This window comes from Buteo buteo, chromosome Z, assembly GCF_964188355.1.
Source record: "Buteo buteo chromosome Z, bButBut1.hap1.1, whole genome shotgun sequence".
Taxonomy (NCBI): domain Eukaryota; kingdom Metazoa; phylum Chordata; class Aves; order Accipitriformes; family Accipitridae; genus Buteo; species Buteo buteo.
The window spans coordinates 10,803,295-10,821,328 of record NC_134204.1 but is presented as its reverse complement, the minus strand read 5'-3'; positions in this window follow the sequence as shown (position 1 = coordinate 10,821,328).

The following is an 18,034-nucleotide window of genomic DNA, read 5'->3' as shown; positions in this document are numbered from 1 at the left end:
AAGCCACCTTCCTACAGTGAGCGTCACAATTCCTGTTTCACTGCCTTCTTGCACACCCACATATGTGCGCTGACCCATGTGGAGGACTCATTGCTCCCAGGGAGGGAAAAATGCAAGAGCAACATCAACTGATTTCAAACTCTGCCCTGCTGGGAAGGTTTGTGCTAGCAGCCTGGAGCAGTGATGAGTTTACAGAGAGCACTGCTCTCCACATGAAACCTGGCTGTGGGGAATGGAGAGATGGCAGGAAGAGAGGGCAGGCTCTGCAGGGTGTACTTATGTATATTATACAGCAGGTGTTAGTCAGGAGTCCCCCTTGCTGCCCCATCAGCCTACTGGAAGAATATTAAAAAGGCTTCCTTAGGTTTTTAGAGCACTTCCTTTGCTCTGATCAAGGCATTGCTGCACAGGAACAAAATCGTGGAGCTGCAGACACCTCTGTGAGATGTCAGCTTGGTGAATTGTGGTGATAAAAACTGCAAAGCAAGAGGCAGGAATTATTAGGAAGCATCTGCTGATGCCATTATGGTGCAGGACAGAACTACATACACCTCCGCCTGGGGCACAGGGTGCATCTCTGTTCCTTGTCTTTCAGCGAGATGAAGGTGGAAAAGGTTTAGAGGATACTGGCAAAGATGAGCAGAGGGCTGGTTTTTGGGTGGGGACCAGCTACCTAGTCTGGGTCCCTGCACTAAAACAAACCCAAATTCCCCAGGACAGGTCACCTCTGCTCTGGCGGCTTGTGTGCACCTGGGGACTTGCCTTCTCCTGCATCTTCGATGGAGATGTCAAGGTCCATCAGCAGCCCAGCATCGGAGGAGGAATGGTCAGAGGAGGGGAAGGCTCACACAAGGCTGGGAAAAGAAAAAAGAAAAATGTTTTGCTCATGGAGATGCTGAATAGCACAGTCTGAAAGAGCCCAGAGGTCCTGCAGCTCAGGAATGAGATATGCCTAGCGAATGCTAACTAATCAGCCCTAATTGCGGAGTTCTCAATCTCCCTTTCTGTGTGACATGCATTACAAGACATCAAAGCAGAGGACAGAAGACAACCCAGTTTCTTGGCTCTGGGCATGTATGTTAGCCCCTAGTCCCCTCCCTAGAGCCACTTGCTGGTTAAAAAAGCTCATGCATCTTCTGAACCAGACTGGCAAGAAGTCAAAACAAACAGAGCCACCAGCCACGGCACCATGAGAACACATAGGCTTGGGCTGTACCAGCCATCTGGGGAGCCCTGAGCTGCTGGGGCTGGACTACAAGTGGGGGGATGTGGAAAGCAGAAAGGGGGGGCAGCATGAAAGCCATAATAAAAAAACCCACACAACAGGCAGCCAGGCTGGGAAGGACTGGGCATGACTGTTTTGGCACCTACGGGAGCATCCAGGTCTCCTGGGCAGACATCTTGAGATCTCAGGGAGAGCCAGCTTGCAGGAGAGCCTGCCAGGTGGCTGTATCTGGGTGAACCTATGCTAGCAGCAGCCCTGCTTAATGTCAGTAAATGGAGCTGAAATCCTCTGCCTTCCCCAGGCCATGGAGTTTCGTGTAATAGACCCCAAGTGCTCCAAAGCCCAGCCAGGTTTATGTTGCGGGGATATGGCTGTCTGCCTTTTATTGTGTTTTGCTCTGCTATTCTATTATACTGCACAATAAAACGCCAGCTTCCTCCTCTCATTAGCCATTTGCTTGTGCTTGAAGCGCACTGAACGTTTTCACGTGCCTGTGAAGAGAAGTGTAATCTGCTCTTTGGGAGTCGCTCACCTCCCAGCAGAGCCCCGGCACACCGCCTGCATTGCAAGCGTGGCCACAGCATGTGTGTGTATGTCTGGCTGCGTGTACAGCTACAGCGGCATCACATAAAAACTGCTCTGAAAGTACATTCCTTGGGCTGCAGGGTCAAACAGGCAAAAACTGGGAAGAGGGAAATTCATGATTATCTGGGTAAATTTAATTTGTCCTCTTTATGCATCTACCTCCTGGATTAAATGAGGTTTAGGCACCTATAAAAAATAGTAAAATTGAGTGCCATTGAAAGCAGCACAGGTGGAAAGGGGCAGAAATAAGGTACTCCGGCAACAGTGAATCTGGTGGGTTTTTTTACTTTGCTGCCTTAGATACAGCTTTTCCCTCATAGATTTTGCCTTCTGTTCAGTTGATTTTTGCTTTTAGCATTTTTGTGATGCCTCTTAAATAAAAATAAGGATATAGTATAGGTGCAGCTGTCCAGCACCTTATGATGCCCCTTGGGTGGTGGGAGGAAAGCAAAGCTAACTGTGGGCTTTGGGCATCAAATGGCCAATCCAGGCAGGGTTTGTAACAGGCAGGGGTTGTGCTAGGGGGGAGATAAAGCATCAATTTTCCTTTTGCTTTCTTACAGGGATGTGTGTGTATTGAGGAAAAGAGAACCATCTTGGTGCAGGAGATGACTAAGAGAGGCAGCAAGAGTTCCCATCACCCTATCCAAGACCAGGCAGGGCTTGGTATCTGCTGCATGGACTCTAATTTGGAGGATGAAACAGGTCTGTGAGCTTGCAAACACCTCCTGCCACCTCAGCACATGTGACCCCCCAGTGCAGACCGGAGCTACCCCTGTATGTGTGCCCTGAAGATCTGCAAAACTTCCCAGCTTCGAAGTGACCTGTCTCCAGCAAGGGCCGATAGTTCCCTCTGCTGGGAGGACGATGAAGAAATGCCTTTGAGCTCCTTTTCCCATTTGAGAAGGACAGAAAAATCAGATGTCCCATTCCTGGAGCATCCTCCCCACAAGCACCTCCAGAAACATCCTTCCCCAGGCATTACAACCCTCTCTCCTTGCTGTCCTGCTAGCTGTACAGATGGAAAGACAATGCACAGTTCCTGCCATTTAATCAGTTTATTTGATGGTATTCATTTTTCTGAAGCCCTCCCCCATGGTGGAAATGGGCTATTTCCAGGAAATTTCAACTGGTTTTTTTCAGTTTCTAGAGTAGAGTCTTTTGCTTTCCTAGTTGTGGAGAAAAGCTGGCCAATGTATTCCTAAAATAACAAAGAGCAAATGCTTCCCATTTTTTAGATCTTGCAAAGCTTTTTTAAGCTGATCTGCAGTCTCTGATAACTAAGGGGTTTTAAAAGCCGGATGATATTAACAACCAAGCAGAGCATCCAGCAGCTCCTCTCCTTCATTTCTGGTTCTCAACAGGTAATTCTTCATTAGTTTGAGGCATGTGGTTACGTTTCTCAGTCAGATAAAATATACTTTTCTGAGTCCTGTCAGCCTGAAATCCCATTAATTTTATCTGGAGTGATTGGTAAGAATGTATGGGATGTTTCTCTTTCCTTGACCCAATAAATGAAGGACCAAATTAAGAGCAGTGAGAGGAGGAAGAGGAAGAAAAGGTGTGTTGAGGAAGCAGAGGCTTTGTGTCTTCCAGGAGGGCCAGCAGCAGGCTTGGGGAGAAGAGAGTGTCTTAAGACAGCCTTAAAAACCAGCTCAGCAAACAGCAGAAACATTAATATTTTACCAGCCTAAAGCAAGCCCTGTGCCACCTTGCCGTGACTGATTTTGGGGTGCAGAAACTCAGTGGCTGAATTAGGTTGTTGCTTCCATACCATGACTTGATGCAGTTAGGAAAGTTGCAACGAGTAGCCTGTAGCTCTGCTGGCTCTGTGTGGCTCGTGTAAATGCAAAGGGATGCAGCTGGGGAAAAACCAAGAGATGCACACAGCTGTATCCAACAGAGAATAAGCTATTATCCTACTGAAAGTGGATTTGGTGTGGACAGATTTACCAGTCTTAATCTCCTGGTCATTAGCAGTCAAAGAAGCAAACAGAAAGTTGTGCCTTGTTAGGAGACAAATAGAGAAGATGGATGTGTGGTTGCATGGACCACGGTGAAGCCGCATCTCAGATTCGGCGTGTGGCCTTGACCTCTGTCTCAGACAAAACACAGAGCTGGAAACAGCAGAGGGAAAGGTGACAGGACTAATCAGAGGCACAGAACAGCTCTGGACACAAAGTGACTAAATCGGTTACGAATCTGCAGGTCAGAAGAAAAGCTGAATAGAGATGTCGGGAAAAACCTGACAGGTTTAAAGAAGGTAGCAAATGAAGTATTTCTCTTTGCTGTTGCTTACAATGCAAGGGCAAAGAAGCATCCAGGGAATTCACCAGGCAACGGGCTTCAAATAAACACAAAAGGGTGCTTTTTTTCCCCAATATGCATTTAAATTGTGGAGCTTGTTGCCAGCAGATCTTGTAGATGACAAGAGTTTTCACTGTTTCCAAAAGCAACTAAGCAACATGTTTGGAAAAAAAAAAAAAAGAAAAATCCCATCAAGAGCTATTAAGGGCAAAGACACCCTCTTGAGAGGCTATGGCCATATGCGCCTTGTCTTTTGTGCTTCTCTCCAAAATTTTCACTAGTGGGAAGTGGCAGAGGGCAGATTTGGAAGGAGTAGGCTGGTTCTGACCCTCACTGACCATCCTTATGGTCTTTGGTAGACACTTGGGGTGGGGCTGGGGACAGGTCATGGGCAGAAGCAGAGATAAGCACCATTTAGGCCCCAATGATGAAAAGACTGGCAGGCAGTAGAAGAAACCCAGGTCTAGCCTTACCCCATCTGCATTTCAGCTTGCCTCCTTAACAAGGTGTGCCATTGCTCTCAACCCTCTCCATAGTCAGTAGAGATGGAGGCACTGTCATAGGGTGGATAAGTATGGCCATAGTGAGGCTCAGCAGAGGTCCCTGACAGCAGCCAGCAGTGTCCACCTCAAACAAATACGATAGAACAAGCATGTAGCGGTGCTTCCCCAGCATATCCTCCCTGCTGCCAGCAATCCGCTGCTCTGAGACTTCCTTAGTAGTGAGCAGTTCTCTGTTTGCTAATTCCATTACGAGTTTTGTGACCGCGAAAGGCTGCAATGCCATTAGCCAGTGACAGGCAGATGCCCAGCTGCCTGGTGAATCTCTGCATGCTGTAGATCCCAGCTGATTTATTCCAGCTGAAGATCTGACGGGGCATGGAGTCAGGAGCCATGTGTTGTCTCACCTCCCGTTTCTCCACGTGAGCATTAAGCACTGTGCACTTCCCAGAGGGGTAGCACCTCCCTGTCTAGTCCAGGTTACTGCTGCAATTTTCAATCCACACACCCCATGGTGCTGAAGGCATGGAGCAGTGCCCAGGAAGACTCACACAGCAGCACAACACCCATACCACAAGCCCAAGGTCAGGAAAGCACTTCTAGCTTTGATATTCGAGGAAAAGTATCAGCCAGGGAGCTCAGGAGAAAGCTCCGGCATGCCAGGCAGGCAGGGAATAGGCAGCCCTTGGCCAGAGGAGCTTCCTGAAACATCATTGCTTTGTCGCCTGAAAGACAAAAGAAGGACTTCCTCATGCCAAGTCCACACAAAGTGCCCATGTCACAGCCAGAACATGACCCCCTGTCCATGGTCCCCAGCCCACACAAGAGCATTTGTGCTAAACACGTTGGCCTCTTTATCAGAGACATCATTTGCGTCTAGGTGCATTCAACCTGTTTAGAACATGTCCGTCCTGCAAAACAGAGCGCAGCACAGAGATCCAAGCCAAGACAAACCCGAAACAGCAAGTCCACATCACATAGTGAAGTACTCTGAAGCCTTACCATCTCAGGCCAGGGGCAGCTGGGTCTTGGTAACCCAAGCACACATATCCTGACTTTTAGCAGTCTTGATTTGCTTGTATGGTGCCTAGGGACAAGGAGCTTCACACCCTGTTGCCTCAGCCTACGCTGAACTCAGGCTGGAATTTGCAAGCACAGGTTTGTCAGTGCAGACAAGGTCTTAAATTAGATCAGCTGAAAGACAAAGGAAGACAGAGGGAGATGTGGTCCCCCAGCTTACCTTCCCCACCCTGGAGACCCCAGCAGTGGGTTGGCAGCCCACTAGCACCCAGGAACACACAGGCAGACCCAACAGCAAGCGATACCGCTAGCTGGAGGGAAAGTGAGACCTGTATTTCCCCCTCTCTGGCCACATCCCTTGCAATGTGATCAGACTCCCTCCCTGAGACGCCCCATGGTTGGAGCCAGGAAAACAGAGAGCACCCTGGGGCACCTGTGTTTGTACCAAGCAATGCCTGCCCTGTGAAAGGCGATTATTAGGTTGTTCTCAGCTGTGATGACAGCCTCGCCTCTCTGCTCTCACTTCTGCCTTTCCCATATTTCCAAGAGATAATGATCTCATCTCCGAACTGTTGAAGATCACTCCTTCTCCGTTTTTCCCCTCCCTGTCCCCCTCCTCTGTTCATTATGGGATAGAAATGTTATCGACCAACAATCACTAGATGTCAAAAAACCTTATCGCAGAATCCAGCTGCCAACATAGCCTAAACGTGCTTAGGAAATGCCAGTAAATTACAGGAGAGAGAGAAAGTGAGTGAGGGAGGAAACATTAGGATGAGCAGTGAACTGCAATTAACTGCTCCACATTTGGAAGAAGCAGGAAATGTATGGAGGAAAGCAGAGCTAAGGGGTCATTGATCTCGGTAATTGAGGGGAAACTGAGAAATTGATGGTTTAATGGGGTTCAGCTGGGAGGAGGGTGTGCTTTGTGGGCCATACTGGGGCAGGGAGACCACTGCTGTTGGGCACAAGGCTTAGGACACATCCTAGTTAGGTCACAGCACTAGAGGTACACCCCAGCCTTCCTTAGAAGCATCTTGTCTGTGTTGTTCATCTTGACACCTCTCTGGAAAGGACTTCTTGTCTCGTGGCCACATATAGACTATGTTCTTGCATTGGCAAAGACCTGGGACCAGCCTTCTTTCCAAACTGACTGCATACCAGGCCTTGGGGATTGGCTTGTCAGTGTGGCAGATTGGCATCAGTCATCTCTAAAGGCATGTCCAAGAGTCAAGTCCTGTCCTGGAGAGGGGTCAAGCCAAGCCTGCTCAGACTGAGTCTGCCTTCATTTATCCTGTAATTCCTTCAGACAACAACATGTGGAAGATAGTCCCCAATCAACCCTGGAACAGCCTTCCCCTACTGCCCTGAGATACACTGGGTGGCTGTTTAACAGCCCTGGGGATAGGATGTGATTAATTTAATGAGGGGCTCCAAACATACTTGAGGGTTGCCCATGCAGCTCCTACTGCCTGTCCCAAGAGCACAGCAAATGTTCAGCCCTGCAAAGCCCTAGCACAGCCAGATCATTGGTGGAAGCCAGCAGCTCGCAGGCCCTGCCTTGTTATACCATGGTGTTCAAGGGATCCTGCCATGCTATCTTCTGCTATGGTAAGATGCGATTGCTATCACCTCAGCTGGCCAGGAGATTGGGTGGTCCCATGCAGTAGTGTCCAGTACTGGGTCCTGCTAGGAGAATGGGCTCTTCTCTCTTTAAATGCAAATCTCTTCACAGAGATTGGATAACATAGCCTTCTCCAAGCTGCCTGAAAGCCAGGAACTCATGTCAGATCTGCATGAGCTGGGATCACAAAGGTATCTCATGGAGTAATTTACTCTCTCCCTCCCTCCAAGGCAGGATCAAGCATCTCTGGAGAAGTCCTGAACTTTCATCTTCTCTTTTTCATCACCACTGCCTGATTGTTCCCCATACACTTGTCTTCAAAAATTTTGACCCACAGGAGCAGGCCTTAGACAATGCAAACTGCCACAAAGATCTGGAGGCTATCCTACAGACCCATCCGGCCTCTTTCCCTCCATCTCCATCTCTCCTTCTTCTGTATTGTTATATCTCCCTAAACCAAACTTCCAGTCCCAGAACCATTTCCATCCCCCAGCCTCCTAATGCATGCTCCACCTTCCCTAGCCCCTGCTAGCCACCCTATCTCTGCTTTTTATCGCACACCCCACATCCTCCTGATTTTCCATCCTGCACACACCCTCCCCATGCTGTGAAGATGCTGCAGAGAATGGAGCAGAGCTAGAATGGAAAACATGAAATACTGCACAAACACATTGCCGTGACCTGGCTGCTCCATGGGAACAGTTCGACCTTGGGTGTTATCCTGTGGCAGAGGCAAAATGTTGTAAGGCTGTTTGTACGCCTGAGGAAGAAACACTGACTAGTACAGTTCCTGAGGATGACCACAGGTCCTCTGCTATGAAATCCTTGTCATGCTGTAGACACCAGGTCCCCTTGGGGGAACCATAGCCCTGATGTCCTCCAAGCATGGGTACCACTTACTCCATTAGGAAGATGTCCAGGTCAGACAGCTCATCACCTGCTAGATTAAATAATCACTTGCAAAATTCGCAGGCCCCTTGGAGATGTCAGTGTCTACTAGTACAAGATCATTGCTTGTCACTGCGGCTCTGCTCAGCTCATGCTTTGCACAGCTGAGGCAGGCACCAAGAGGCACTGACCTGTGTTCCTCCATATGCTCTCTGCCCTGCCTGCAGCTGTTGCCACAGCCGGGAGCTGCACGGCTCAGAGATGCTATGCCTCCAATTCTCCCCAGGGCTTTTCATGGCTGCAAAAGCACAGTCAGGTCCAGGATTCCCTTTAAGACCTGCACAGTCTAGGTAAGGCTGGGACAGGTTAATAATTTTCCCTAAATGGACCAGAGGATGAGCAGAGTATTGTTCTTCTTCCACGGGGTCATTTCCCCACTCTTTACAATGAGACACTGCCATTTAAGAAATAACAGATCACATTTATTTGGCCAGTGAGTGCATCCAAGAAAGATGCTAAGGGTTTGGAAAAAGATGCTTACCCTCCTCCAGGAGATGATGACATTTCAGTCTTTCTAATTAAGTTTGTGTCCCAGGCCAGCAGAATCTGGAAGATAGAAATCTCATTTTTCCCTCCTTTGTATTAAATTGAATTTAATGTTTGTGTAAGATAAAGAGCTTATAGCCTTGGATGTCTTGGTTCTAGCTCCCTGTGGACATTTCTTGGGGCAGCATGGTTCTCTCCTCCCTGGCCCCTGGTCCTTGGGCTCTCAGCTGCAGCTGCTGATAGCCCAGCTATGGCATGCTCATAGTCCAACCACCTCTCGCTGGGGAATCAGGGAGAGACTTAGACTTCTCAAGGAGTTTCAGGCAGTGACCCCCAGCACAGGAAAGGGAAAACACGATAAACACCACAGAAGCTTGCCCTACCCAGGGTGCCTAGCTAGGTGAAATGGCCCTTGTGGCTGTGACACCTGTGCTGCTGTGTAGGGTTGGACATTAGTGACAGAAAAAAAGCTGAAACTCTAGAAATCAAAAGCAACCTCTCCTGAGACAATTTCTGTCTGCAAGTGACCTGAAATAAGGCAAGTATCTAGATAACAGATACCACTGCGAAGCAATCAAAGCCTGGACAGAGCACCTTGTCTCACCATGAGTGAAGGTGAATCTTCAAAACCAACCATAACGATACTGCTTTCCCAAGATTTCCAACCATCCACTGAAAAAAATGACTTGACTGCATATGGTTCTGCTCCTTAGTGCTGGCAAATCCCATCACCATCCAGCCATTATTTGCTGACATGTAGATCACCAAGGTCCTGTAAGCTTGCGCTGTTTTTTCTCTATTCTACCGGGCACAGCTGGACCTGTAGACCTGCCTTTCCTTCTTCCTTACATATCTGTGAATGTAACAGAGCTAGTGATGAGCCTGAAGCATATTTGCTACAGAGCTGAAAAAACCAGTGAGAAAATCCTTTGCAGCAGCACTCTAGCAGTGGAAGCTAGCACTGCTCCCCTGGAGACCTGCCCTTGGGTTGTGTTTGGTGTGCTCCACTGAATGTTGGGGGGTTTCAGATGTAGAGAGGTTGGTCCTGTCTTTTGGCCACAAGAAATATTCAACACCCCAAATTTGGACAGCTTCATTCTTTCCTTCGCTGTACACTGGGAACTAATGCCTGTGAATCTGCCTGCACCCAACTGGGCACCATCTGGGGCCCTTGCATTAACACTGCCCCACAGAAGGAGTCGCCTGTCTTCCCAGCCACACGGATTTTCTCTTGCCTTATGCTGCTGCAGAGAGGCTCCCTGACCACAACAGTCTTCAAACCCTGTGAAGCACCTGGTGTGTGATAGCTGAACTCAAAATCCAGCTGCTGCTCGGAAACTCCTCTGCTCCTCCAGGGTCTCCAATGCTGCCTTATCTTCCTCCTCCCTCTGCTCCTGCTTTGATGGTGGAAGGAGCAGGTCATGGACCCCTGGGAACACACCGTCCTCTCCCCCTGCTCTCGCTGAGCAGCCTTCCCTGCCCTGTGCAATTACTAAGGTGTCACTGTTCATTTGGCTGAGCCTGCTGTGCGACAAACTCGTGTAGCCCTCAAGGGACTCAAAAGTCAAGACAATTTCAGAGGCAAAGTAGAAGCTTCCACTTGCAATTTTCTCATTCTTTCCCATCTGCTCCACTTCAGTGCTGGGAGGGTGGATGGAGAAGGAACACACGATGTGGCTGAAATACATCAAACCCAGAAGCTTCACTAACCATGCTCAAGAGTTATTATTCAGACCTTCCTGGTGCTCCAAGGCTGCTTGTAGTTGGCTGAAAGCTTTTAAGTGCAGAGCCACTGGATATGGGCCAAATTGTGCGACTGTGATGCTGTCCACGACCTCCTTCAGGCTCCCTGGACTTTTTACCTCCCAGGTGTTCCAGCTGACCTGTAAAATCAATACACTAGGACTGCATATTTAACTGAGTGCTTGTCTTGGGCCAAGGCCTCCAAGACATAGATCACTGCTCAGTATTTCTGGAAAAAGACAACTGGGCGACAAGAATGAAACAGGTGTAAACATTGGCGCAAGAAGGGACTAAGCTCACGGTCTTGAGCAGAAATAGCATAGTCCCCCTTCTTGCTCCAGGAACAATCTCACACTGCCGATGCATAGCCTGGAAGATCCAATGGACTGCAGACCTTTTCACATGTTTCAGTCATCCTGATATTTGGGCAGTTTCCTGAGAGTGGGAGACCTGAGGTCCATCTCTCCACTGAGTCACTCATATCCTATGCAGGTACACATGAGACTAGCGGCTGTCCTGCTTTGGATAAACTGTTCAGTATTCATCAATATCCATCCTTCCTCCAAAGGTCTCTGGACTTGACTAATACAGTGCTTGTTTGGCCAGCAGGAGTCTGGTACTCATATCACTGACTGGAGAAAAAAAGTGTATTTATTTTTCATTTGCAAACCTGTAGTGACAAAGGGTGGATGGGGGAGAATGCAGGTTTTCTCATCTTTTATCCCTAGGATCTGCAAGGCCTTCAAAGCCCACTTGCTTTCTAAACTCATAAAGCTGCTGTGATCCCAGCTTAGCACAAGCTGAGATCGCTAGCCAGTCTAGCAAGCAGCTAGGGAACATAACAGATAGCATTTCTGCAAAGACAACTTAAGGCAGTACAAGAGTAGTACCTACATGTGCCTGTTCTAATTTAGTATTAATTACTGCTGTTAAAGCAGTACCCAGATGAGATCAAGCCCTCTGAAAAACAAGGGACTGTGCTTGCTCCAAGTCTCCATCTTCATCTGAGTGTCCAGAATTACAGTCTGCCTTGAGACAAAAGGTAACGAGGATTAAATAAGTCTGAAAGTGTTATAAAAGTGAGAGGGGCAGCTCAGCATGGCCCCATGTGCCTTTGCTGAAGACATTCTGGGGAGTGATCCATTTCAGAAGCCAGCCTGTGGGTTTGTGCTTCCACCCCGGTGCTTCCCCAGTGGAGAAAATCTCATTTCCCACCACTAATTGATGCATAGAGCCACTCAGCTCACTGAAATTACAGGGAAGAAAGGGGTTTGGGTATTTTTTATTGGCCATCTATTAGCATTTTTAATTTGCTACATGAGGTAAGTTTCAAAAGGTGCCAGAGAGCAGTTTAAGAAATTAGCTGTTCTTAGCATTTTCTCTTCTTTCTGCCTGACTTGGGTCCTCAAAGCCTTAATTAAAACTAGGGAGCGCTTCCAATGCAAGACACTGCAGACAACGCACGGCAGGGCAAGGTGTAGCCCTCTGCGGACCATCACGCTCCTCTGGGACTTCTGATGGGAGTAGGGAGCATGAGAGAGCAGAGGGGAGGTGGTGACCTCAATCCTCCACAGGTGTAGGAGGCACATGGGCTGTGGAGTGGGACCACAACTTCAGGAGCTGCTGCAGAAAGCCGTGCTGGATCCAGAGCTGGCTGAGAGGGGCAGGCAGGTAAGTATCACACCCTCAGTGGGAGACTGTTGGGGTTTCTCTCCTACTCCCTGACACTAGTGAGTAGATAGATACACCTACTGGAGGAATTTCCCTACTGAGCGCTCATTACTAGGAAACATTTATCCTCCTTCCTCCTGAGCCCCCCATCGTATGCCTTGCTGTCAAACAGCAGCATCACTGGACACTTTGAGGTGCCTGGAGGAACAAAAGGGTTTTGCAGAGCTTTTCAAGTACATTGTGTCATAATGTGGGAGAGAAGCTTGCTGTAGGTTGGGTCACTTAAGGCCAAGAGCTAGGTTAAAGCAAGAGCAAATACCAACTTGCAGAGATTAATAAGTTGCCAAAACAATAATAATAAAAAAGAAAGGACAGACTATCAAGATGGTACGTAATGTTTAGGTTCCTCCTCAGCTGCTTCAGCCCCTCCTTAGCTTCCTTTCTCATTCTGCTAAGTCAAGAGGGACACTTTCTCCACCAACTCAGAATAAGTTTTCTTTGTTTCAGCTGACTGATGCCTTTCACTCCCCACTGGCCAGTCACACTGGGCATCAAATCTCAGAGACCTCAGAAGAAGCCACACTGCTGCCAACACGTCACAGCTGCAGCCTTGCTTTTAGCCTCTGCCATGTGATTAAAGTCAGCAAGCACATCTCCACCTGCTCACCATGGGCCTTAGCCCTGCACTACTGTCTGTACCAGGGCAGGAAAAGGGTAGAAGGCTGGAAAAGTGAAGGGCATGTCCTCCTTCCAGCAGTAGGGAAGTGGCCAAGGGAGAAGCTGCAGGGAGCTGTAGCCCAGCCACAAAGCATAGTGACTGCTTTGCTTGATGCTTGTCTTAGGATTTATGTTAGAGAATAAAAATGTATTTTGGAAAAAGGTTGGGTGTGGAACTAAATGTTGGCTAAGCCAGGGACAGAAGAGGGACCACCTGCCTTTTGCAGCATGAAGCAGCCATGCACAGATGGGATGGTGTCCTTTGAAGAGACAGTAGTCACCATGATCTTGCAGGAATGGAAAATTTGGATCACTTTGCTCCACATGACCCTACCTGTTGAAATCCAGGGATACAGCATGGCTGGAGCTGCTCATGGTGTGGATTTACAGACTCTGGATGGAAGCTGTCCCCAGCTGTCTGTTTGGCAATTGCTTTCTCAGCAAGCTGTGTCAGGGCCACCCAGGGCCATTAACCTCTGGGACTTGCATTTTTAGCTGTAGTTGAAACAGCATCTTTAGATTGTCTGCAGTGAACGTCTCCAGGGTTAAGCCCCTCAGTTTGTGTCCTGCCCCAGTTCCTGCCCCTTGACTGCTACCATAGTGCAGGGACTTGACTTAGCAGTAGAGAGGGCATCCTTCCCCTTTCCCTTGTTCTTTGGCTGGCGGTGGTCAGCGGTGACCACAGTAGATGAGAATGAAATTCTGTACTGGACTACACCGGGCTCTCCATCAAGAAAGTGACCTGAATATTTTGGAGTAACTGGTGCAACTTCCAGTGTGGGACAAAGGCTGTGTCTCCAGGTGTCACAGTTCAAAACTGTCCTCAACTGGAGACTCCTCTTCTGTTTTGCTTCATGCCAGGATTCCACTCAGCCTTTCTCCTGCACCTGGGCATTGAATAACTGCACAGAACTGTCACGCGTACGTCAGGTCTGCGCAGAACACTCCTATATCTTGCCATCAAAGAGGAATCAATGACTTCTGTCTGGCTCCATGCTAGCAGCGTGCAAGGGCTGAAGCAGGACACATCCCCTCTTAGGTATCTCCTTGCTGTGCATACAGGAACAGGTAGAGATGGCTCTGCAGAGGATGTGACTGGTGCTGTCATTAGGCACGAGGCAGCATGGGCAGTGAGCAGGAGCTTCTGCATATCCTCCAGACCCCGGGAGTCTTGCTGCATGTAGCTGGGTACCATCTGTTCCTGCCTTCCCCACCGACTGTTTATCCCTCTCACATCCATAGGGCTCTTGTTAACACAGCTCTCCACTGATCGAACCCTGCCGTCATGCTGGGCTCAGTTTTCCTCTCCCTCCTCCTCCTCCTCTGAGGAGTCTTCTGGGGGTTACTCCATCCCAGCTTTAATTAACACTGGGGAGAAAGTGAAAACAGCTCTTAGTTGATCGTGGCAGGGGAGGAGACCTAATAAACCCCAGGAGAGGAAGACTGTCTGCAGAAATCAGGGTAGTAAAATCAGAAACCTCTGAAGCAAGGCTGGGCTTGGGCTCTGCAGCCGGTTAGTATTCAGCTGGAACGCCACGTTGTTACAGACAATGCATTAACATCAAAGCCGCTGGGTCAGCGGTTTTAGTTAAGTGATATATTTGGTATTATATTTTTATTGTGTGTTTTTTACACCGTGTTTTTATTTTTATGTTTTCATGTTCGAGTTTTTTGCAAGAATTTAGTGCTGCTGAAAAGCACTCTATCGACAGTCCCGGAGATTGAAGATCTTTGTCTATATCCAGAGAAGGCAGCGTGTTAGCAGCCTGCTGGCACCATGCTGGCTCTCTGCCTCAACCCCACTCACAGGGATCACCTTTAGAGATGTGGGAGCAGTACTGTTGGCACTCCTAGCAGAGAAGGACAAGGAGATGTATTTGTAGGGCCCCAGCCTAGGCTAAGACTCTCTGAAGCCCAGTTTGCCAAAGGCCCTTATGCTCCTACACCCCACTGTGCCAGAGGGAGTCAGGCACATCACATTGGGATTTCAGGGTGATGGGTGTCACGGGTGCTTTTGACCTGCAAGCCAAAAGTCTTCTCTACTAGCGGGATTCGGGAAATCCCATCTGCTGTAGAGAAATGAAGACATCAGTCCCCTTCCTGTAGGACCAAGATCTGTGCAAGAAAAAGCTGAGATCAAGCTTGGTTGGGTGATGGGTCGGTGGCAGAGTGAAGTCCCCCATCTCCTCTGGCACTGGTCAAGGGCGCAGGGTGACACGGGTCATTGGTGCTGCTCAGTGGCTGTCCTCCCTCACTCCTCTCCTCCCCAACACATTGCTTTCCCCTTGCTCATAAAAAGCTGAATTGACAGGAGAGGAGAGGATTAACCTTCGCCACCTGTGTAGGCTACTGCGTACAAATATTTCTCTCCAAAGCATCAAGTAATAAATGAGTCTTCATCTTTGTCAAACACCTTGGAGTCCATTTGCCATGTCTCCCCAAAGGCAGCACAGCGGGGCAAGGCAGTGTGTGAAATACAGGAGGACTATAAATCTCTCCAACACTGTATGGCCATTTTACAGCTTGCAGTTTTCACTGAGAAGTGGCTGTAAATAATGGAGGGGGAAATCTGCCACCTGTCTCCAGGGGAGGATTTATTTGGGTGTAAGTGCTATAGATCTTCATATGTATGCTGCTGCTGTAAATAAGCAAAGTTTAAGCAGTGACCGGGGTCTGTCTCTCTCCTCCATACTCTTTCTCTCTCTGTTGTTTCACCTGTTTGTTCCTCTCTGTTTCCCTGCTGTTATAGAGTACGGCTCACTCCTGAGGTGGGCATATGCCTGGAGAGTCACTTGAGGGAGGAAGTGGGTTGCTGTGATCGAGTATACATTTTGCTTTCACATTCAGCCCATGCGAAGGATTAGAGGGGAAGAGAAGCTGATAGGATTCAGGACCCGCTGCTACGTACTCTTCAAATGCTCCTTTGAGTTCTTGGTTCAGGATTTTAATGATGCTGTTATTCTTGTGCAGAAGCATATGGTTTGCTCCAGTCTTTGCTGTGGTGCAGTACACCCGCCCCTGTTTCAACTCACTGCACTCAGGGAGCTGCTGAGAGTATCTGGAGGGAAGTTAACTCTTTGAAGACCTCCTCAGGCATCGAAAGTGCCAGTCCATGGACCGTGCTGGGGACACCCCTGGGATGTGGTGTGCGCCCTGGCCACCATAGCCAAAAGGCTTTGCAGAGGCACAGCACTGTCAGGAGATGCCAGGCTGGCTAAGAGGTGAGATGTATATCCCTCAGGCATGGGGCCAAGTTGCAAGGCAAGTCCAAGCACGTGCAGCTTCTCTTGTGGAGATGGTGAAGGACCTGAAGAAGTCACTGAAGAAATCACTTCCCCCCTCAAAGGGACTGCAGGCCCAGTACTTGGTTTTGCAGTACTTGTACGCAACATACAGTCCAGCTGTCGCCTGCAACCAAGACCCGAGCAGAAGGTGACCTATTTCTTAGGCTACTTTTGGGAGCAGAGAAGCAGATCTTGGACATACCTAGCTACAGAGTGCAAAAGGCTACCCTTAGGCTGTGCACGCTGTATTGGAGGAGGAGCACATGGCCTCTGGGTTTTGCTGTTGGAAGATGGTGTCTGTTGCTCACAGTGTTGCAAGAAAGCTACTCACCTGAAGCTACCAGTCACTGCCAATCCAGAAGCATCTTCCTTTCACACCTGGCTCCACATGTTCCTCCAGACTCCCTGAGCTCCTCTCGAACTCCAGAAGAAGAAATGAAGATGTATGGTCAGAGCCTCCCAGATATTATGAGGCCCACCTGATACATTTGCAGCTCTTGGCAAGCCAGAAAGAAACCAGAAATCATAAGAGTAACAAAAGCAGTCACCCCACTGATGTGGGGTGAGAGCAGAACCCCATCCCCTTCAGCTTGGCACTGCACACATGTGCAATAAAAAGGCAGACCCTGTTCAAAACAGCTTGTAGCAATCTCTGCAATGCAATATTAAGCACTGCCCTTCCCTTGCCCTTCAATATCTTTATAAATTCTACCCTCCCTTCCTGCCCGCGGAGCATCTTACAGAAATCAGAGGAGAAACAAAGAGCCGAGGACAACGAGACCCAGCATCCCGCAACAAAGAGCTCTGCGATTTCTTCAGGAGATCCCCATAGCGCGATTAGCATCTCTTTACAGCAACATCATCTCTCCTTCTTTTGTGTCCCCAGAGGAAGATAAAATTGTCACCAAGTGCCAGAAAATGAAGCTTGGTGAATACTGAAAAGACATTCACCTGCAAACTGGGTTGAACTGGTCCCAGATGGGGACTGATGGGTGACCACTTTTAATTAGCATTTTCAGAAGCTGGGGGGAGAAGAAGGAATATCAGGGGTCAGAGCTGCAAGGGGAGTGCAAGGGAACAGGGCTGGCATTAATGAGGAAGGACAAGAGGTACGGTCTGAGGTGTGGGCACATGTCCTACTCCCAGGCACACGTCCTACTCCCCTCTGCTCCCACAGACTCAAAGCAAAAGGGTGGTGGAACACAGCCCCGTCCCAAAGCCAACCTTCTAGGCTCCCACACCATGGGTTCCTCTAACCATAAGTTTGGGTGAAGAGCTGTGGCTTCACCCTGTGCTTCATTAGAGGCAAGGAGCTCCTAGTCATCTTTGGCTGCCTCATATTTCCTTTCCCACATCTCCATGAACCAGAAAACACTTCCGAGGGAGACAACAGACTTGCTATTGCTAATTTCGTTTTGTGTTCCCCCACTTTTTTTTAAACCAGCAACTCTCAATAAGGTGTTAAAGGAGGTCGATTTTATGAAATGCTGTTGCTGAACTGAAATTTGCAGTCAGTTTTAGGGCAGCTTGGACTCTGTCTTGTCCCTTCCCAGTGACTTCTCATATTGATGTTTCCTATAGTGACTCACTGTCCTCTGTATAAGTATCCCTGAGTGACTGGAGTGAAAAGGCTCAATTAGAGAAGGGTTCCTCTATGGGTCCCCTGAAATTACAGTGGTTTAAATTGCTGCCCAGCAACGAGGAGCTAAATTACAGTGCTTCAGCACTCCTGGCAATTGCTGTTTCTCCATTCACATGCCAGGAACTGATGAGTTCAAACAAAGAGAGCTTCACTGATGGTAGGAGAGGAGGACATGCGTAGGAGAGTCATGGAATACCTTAGTAACAGACTCCAGCCCTCTCACCAGAAGGAGTGGCTGTTGAACCCCAATTACATCATGCTCAGAGTCTATTAGAGGTAAAC